The 6,579-nt window shown below is 37.9% G+C and overlaps 1 protein-coding gene across 1 annotated transcript in view; it reads left to right on the top strand.

Moving 5' to 3' along the window:
• The first annotated feature begins 33 nt into the window (after positions 1–33).
• DBT (dihydrolipoamide branched chain transacylase E2) overlaps positions 34–6,579 on the top strand; it is an 85,922-nt gene continuing 79,376 nt past the window's right edge. Inside the window, exons 1-3 of the mRNA XM_050745100.1 lie at positions 34–202; positions 289–377; positions 994–1,162. The gene's annotated coding sequence lies outside the window, so the exon portion shown is untranslated. The remainder of the gene's footprint in view (positions 203–288; positions 378–993; positions 1,163–6,579) is intronic.

The following is a 6,579-nucleotide window of genomic DNA, read 5'->3' as shown; positions in this document are numbered from 1 at the left end:
GAAACGAACCCCCGGGTTCGCCCAGGTCTGCAGCGGGTGCGCATGCGCATAGTTCGGCTTAAAGGCGCCGCGCTGGGAAAGCCGCGGTCAGGGCGAGGAAGCTGCCGGAGAGGTGAGGTGACTGTCGCTGAGGTGCGCAGGAGCCCTGAAAGACTTGTGCCTTGGACACAGCAAAATCTGCAGGTTGCAGAAAGTCTCAACTGTAAGATAATTCCGCCAGTTATCCCGCAGGCTTGTGCTTTATCTCTGTTTTGTGGGTAAATATGTGTTTATATCTGTTTTCTCGAGGACCCTGGCATACCCCGAGATGCCGACTTTTAGAGCTGAAGATGCAAGAAAGATCGGGACCCTGCGATGCACCGACCACCTTCTCTCTGGTTGGCTTTCACTGTACCTGTCTCTCGAAGTGTGTGCGCCCTGTTCCATTGATAGTCTTAACCTTTCGTTCCTCGCTGAGTGCGTGTTTGTGTATGCAGAGTGTGTTATCTTTGTTTCTAGGGTGACACACCATTTATTTGAGGGGCAGGCAAGGCAGAATCACTAGTTCAATACTCTGAAAAGCCAAAGTTATGCCATTTTGCTTGAGAGTGAGTGTGAGCCCTTGACTCCGAGGAACAGTGCAGCTGACAATTCACCTCAGGCGAGGGCAGAAGCAACAGCCAGCTTCTCGGTTCTGCCTGTGGCTCAGTTCCTACATAATTGAGTACCAAATAACATGTAAACCTCTAGGGAAGCAAAAAGAGTAAGTCAGCGTCTACCCCCGAAGTTATTGGAGGTATAATGGAGAGACTGAGACGTAATCAATTACAATGTCATCCTCAATAATAATAATTAACATGTACTGTATCTATTTACAGTTTATTATGGGGACAATTACAATATATTAATAATATTCTCTAACAATAACAGGCAACATTTATTGAGCACTTAGGTGTTGTGCACTGCATGCGTTCACACCATGATAAAGTACTTACTGTTTTTACTGTTTTACAGCTTCCTGTGTTAAACTATTTGCTACAAGGTCACACAATTTTAACTAGAAGACTAAGATATGAACCTGGGTGGTCTGATGTGAACACCAACACTGTGCTGCTTTGCGACAGAGAATGTTTTAGGGAACACACAGACTATGTACTTAACCAAATCTGGAATTTGCCATAAGGTATTAATCACAGAAGTAATAAATTTGCATTTTAGAATGAAGGCTTTGGCAGTATGAGGAGGGTAAATAAGAGGCTTAAGAGCCTGAAGGGAGAAACACCAATGATGCAATTATCCAGCAAGAGATAATGAGAAGTTGAAGTAAGGGAATGATGGTAGGGATGGAATATTAAAAAGCTGTACCCCATCTGACATCTTTATTGGGGAAACCCGCCCCCAATATTTCAACGTAGGTTCTTTCTATTTTCCATAAGTGTCGGCCAACTGAGAAATAAAGAGAGACAGTATAAAGAGATGAATTTTACAGCTGGGCCACTGAGGGTGACATCACATATTGGTAGGACCGTGATGCCCACCTGAGTCTCAGACCAGCAAGTTTTTATTAAGGGTTTCAAAAGGGGAAGGAGTGTAAGAACAGGGAGTAGGTACAAAGATCACATGCTTCCAAAGGCAAAAAGCAGAACTACTAGTAAGGGCCTAGCGAAGATCACATCCTTCTGAGGGAACAGGACAAAAGGCAAAAGCAGAACTACTGTTAAGGGTCCAACAAAGATCACAAGGCAAAGGGCAAAAGCAGAACTGCTGATAAGGGTCTATGTTCAGTGGTGCATGTATTGTCTTGATAAATATCTTAAATAACAGAAAACAGGGTTCAAGAGCAGAGAACTGGTCTGACCACAAATTTACCAGGGCAGAGTTTTTCCCCACCCTAGTAAGCCTGAAGGTACTGCAGGAGACCAGGGCATATCACAGTCCTTATCTCAACTGCATAAGACAGACATTCCTAGAGCGGCCATTTATAGACCTCCCCCCAGGAATGCATTCCTTTCCCAGGGTACTGATATTAATATTCCTTGCTAGGAAAAGAATTTAGCAATATCTCTCCTACTTGCACATCCATTTATGGCTCTCTGCAAGAAGAAAAATATGGTTCTTTTTGCCCAACCCCTCAGGCAGGCAGACCTTATGGATGTCTTCCCTTGTTCCCTAAAAATCGCTGTTATTCTGTTCTTTTTCAAGGTGCACTGATTTCATATTGTTCAAACACATATGTTTTACAATCAATTTGTACAGTTAACACAATTATCACAGTGGTCCTGAGGTGATGTACCTCCTTAGCTTACGAAGATAACAGGATTAAGAGATTAAAGTAAAGACAGGCATAAGAAATTATAAAAGTACTATTTGGGAACTTATAAAGGTCCATGAAATCTTCACAATTTTTGTTCCTCTGCTGTGGCTCCAGCCGGTCCCTCTTTTCAGGGTCCCTGACTTCCCACAACACATCTTTGATTCCTATTACAGAAACTTAACCTTCCCAGAAGAAGTCTTGCCTTTTTATTTCTAATTTTGGCTATGAATTCCTTGCTATGACCCATTTGCCCCATTCTAACTACTTCCAGTGGTAGGGGAAAAAGAACAAGACAGTAATATAATGTAGAGATTAGCTCACTGTGGTAATAATAAGCACTTATGTAGTGCCTTCATATACATAATCTGTCTTAATGTTCATAACAAAGCTGTGAGTTTGGTGTTCTTATCTCTCTTTGGTCAACAAAAGACTGAGGCCTAGGGAATTGGAAGTGACATGCCAAGATGACAGAACAATAAAGTGGCAGAGTTGGGTTAAATCCTGGGTTATTTTAATGACAAATGACAGACCAATAACTGATTCCTCAATAAAACAATGGAAGTCAGAAAGAGTAGAATTGTATATTCAGAATGCTGACAGAAAATAACCTTCAACCTAGAATTGGGTACTCAGCAAAATCATCTTTCAAGAATTAAAGTATAGAAATAAAATAATTTCCAGATACATGGAAAATGAATTTAACATCTATCTACACTTTCTAAAGGAAGTTCTAAAGGATGTACTTCAGAAAGAAAAATTACTTCAGAAGGAGAGTCTAAGAAGAAGTGATGGGCAAAGAAAATGTAAACACATAGTTGAATCTAAGCAAACATCACATGAAATAACACCAGACAACAAAAGTATGTAAGATGAGAGGTGGATGACAAAGAATTCTAAGGTCTCTCTTTGCAGTTAGGATATCAATTAATAGAGTTGACATAATTCAAGACTTTAATATAAGTACACAAGGTAAAGTTTCAAGGATAACCATGTAAGTGTATAACTTCTAATCCAGCCAAAGGAAAAAATGGGCTAATGGGAAAATACAGATTAAATGAACAAAAACCTAATACCATAATGAGCATTTAAAAAAAAAATGAAAAGAAAACACTAAAGTAACAAAATATAAATAAATTAATATGTATCAATAGTAGCAATGAAAGTAAATACACTTGCTGATGAAAAGCCAGAGATTGTTGGAAGACACATACCCACAAATTTACAAAATGAAAAAGCCAGAGATTGGTTGAAAAAAAGTGCCATTTACACGAGATGCACCAAAAACATTAAGGATGGTGAGGGGTTGCAAATAAAAAGATGGAAAAGATACACCATATAAATGCCAACAAAAAGAAAGGTGGTATACCTATATTAGTGGTATACCTATATTTTGTATTAAATTAGACTTTAATACAAAAAGCATTATCATTGACCAAAAACAGTCACTACAAAATAATAAAAATTGCGTTCCCCAGGAAAATAGTTATTCAAACCTTTGTGTGTAATAAATAGCTTCAAAGTATGTAAGTCAGAAATTGAAGAAACTGGTAAATCCACTACCATATTGTGAAATTTTAGCTCAATTATTTATAGATCAAGCAAATGAAAATTTAGGAAAGACAAGACAACTAATAAAACAACTAATAAACTTGATCTAAGGGCAATTATATACATACATAATTGGTCATTTACATATATATATATATATATAAAACCTTCAATTATTTTGTATTACATGTTTTCCTCCAGAACTCATGAAATTTTTATAAAGAATGACAAGGTTAAGTGGGCCTATAATCCTATCACTTTGGGAGGCCAAGGCAGGATAATCACTTGAGCCCAGGAGTTCAAGACCAGCCTGAGCAACATAGTGAGACCCTGTCTCTACAAAAATCACAAAAAAATTAGCCAGGTGTGATGGCATGCACCTGTGGTTGCAGCTGCTTGGGAGGCTGAGGTGGGAGGATCACAAGCCCAGGAGGTTGAGGTTGAGGCTGCAGTGAACCATGACCATGACACTGCAGTACAGCCTGGGTGACAAAGTGACACCCTGTCTCAAAAAAAAAAAAAAAGACAAAGGTATAAAGCAAGTTTAAAAAAAAAAACCAAAGATTTTTTATCATACAGTTTTTTCCCTGACCAAAATGGCAATTATGTTAGAAATTAATTCTTAAAAAGACAACTAAAACAACAACTAAAAAAATGTATAACGCTTCTATATAATACGTGGATAAAAGAATAAATAATAGAAAATTATAAAAATACTTAAACAAGAGTGAAAGTTCTATGAATCAAAATCTATGAATGTAATGAAACTAGTACATAATTAACAGAAGTTTATGTCACTAAATATTACTATTAGAAAAAGAGAAAGGGCCAAGTACAGTGGCTCATGCCTGTAATCCTAGCACTTTGGGAGGCTGAGGTGGGCAGATCACTTGAGGTCAGGAGTTTGAGACCAGCCTGGCCAATGTGGGAAAACCCCGTGTCTACTAAAAATACAAAAATTAGCTGGGTTTGGTGGTGCACACCTGTAGTCCCAGCTACTCGGGAGGCTGAGGTGGGAGGATTGCTTGAATCTGGGCGGTAGAGGTTGCAGTGAGCCAAGGTTGTACCAGTGCACTCCAGCCTGGGCAAAAAAGCAAGACTCCATCGCAAAAAAAAAAACAACAAAAAACAAACAAACAAACAAAAACAGAAACAAAAACGAAAAAAAGGAAAAGAGAAAGGCTGAAAATTAATGAGTAAAATGACTTTTAAGAAGTTAAAAGAACTGGAGCCGGGTACAGTGGCTCATGCCTGTAATCCCAGCACTTTGGGAGGCTAAGACAGGCAGATCACGAGGTCATGAGTTCAAGACCAGCCTGGCCAATATGGGGAAACCCCATCTCTACTAAAAATACAAAAATTAGCCAGGTGTAGTGGCAGGTGCCTGTAATCCCAGCTACTCAGGAGGCTGAGGCAGGAGAATCGCTTGAACCCGGGAGGCAGAGGTGGTGATGAGCTGAGACCACACCACTGTACTCCAGCCTGGGCAACAGAATGAGACTCTGTCTCAAAAAAAAAAAAAAAAAGTAAAAAAATTTGGAATATAAATCCAAAGAAAGATGAGATATTAAATATTAAAGCAGAAATTTTAAAATTACAAAACAAAGTTGACTCTTTATTTTAAAAACTGATAAAATGACAAGACTGATCAAGAAAAAAAGGTGCAAATAAACAATATTAGAAAACAGAGCACATAAGTATAGATGCAACAGAGATTTGTTTTAAAGCAGGGGAATACTCTGTACAACTTTCTGCCAATTAACTTGAAAATTTAGATGACACATACAAATTTATTGAAAAATACCACTTAGCAAAACTGACTCTAGAAGAAATAAACCCATTTTCTTCAACAAATAGATTGCATGAAAAAAAAAAAAAAGATGGTAGTAATCTGGATCTTGGTTGAAACAAACTGTAAAAACTTTAAGACTTTATGACATAAATGAGACAATTAAAAACGTGATTAAAAGAACTGGAAGGAGAAGTATCATAATATTAATAGAAAGCCCTATATGTACTATCACTATTAAATTTAACTGAACTAATAGTTAGGAGGAGAGTGAGGCAGGAAGGTGGTCCAGAGGGTGTTACTGGCCAAATGTACCAAGTTTTCTAGGAGCAGACCATTCTGAATTCATATAAACTCTCCCAGGTAATATGAAAAAGACATATACCTCTCCAGTTCATTTTATAAGGCTAGTATGATCTTGATGCTAAAACCAAAGACAACTTGGGGAAGAAAAATTATAGGTCGACTTTATTTTTAATTTAGATGCACCAGTCTCAGTCAAAATATTTACAACCAAATTCAACAATGTTTGTAAAATACAACACATTGTAACCAAGTTGGGATTGAAGATCAATTTAAAATTGGAAAAATATGCTGATGTATCAAAAACCTAAGATCACACCAATAGATGCAGAAAAAGGTTTTTGGGGAAAAAAAATCCATTTATGATGAAACAAAATCAAGCAAACCTAGGGATAAAACTGCCTTAGTGTTACTAATGGTATATTAGTCCATTTTCACACTGCTATAAAGAACTACCTGAAACTAGGTAATTTATAAAGAAAAGAGATTTAATTGACTCACAGTTCTGCATGACTGGGGAGGCCTCAGAAAACTTATAATCATAGCAGAAGGCAAAGGAGAAGCAAGGCATGTACTTACATGGTGGTAGGAGAGAGAGAGAGGAGGTGGGGGCAAGGTAGGGGGATTGCCACACACTTTTAAACAA

The sequence above is a fragment of the Macaca thibetana genome, chromosome 1, assembly GCF_024542745.1.
Source record: "Macaca thibetana thibetana isolate TM-01 chromosome 1, ASM2454274v1, whole genome shotgun sequence".
In the NCBI taxonomy this organism is placed as follows: domain Eukaryota; kingdom Metazoa; phylum Chordata; class Mammalia; order Primates; family Cercopithecidae; genus Macaca; species Macaca thibetana.
This window is presented reverse-complemented; position numbering and strand designations above follow the sequence as displayed.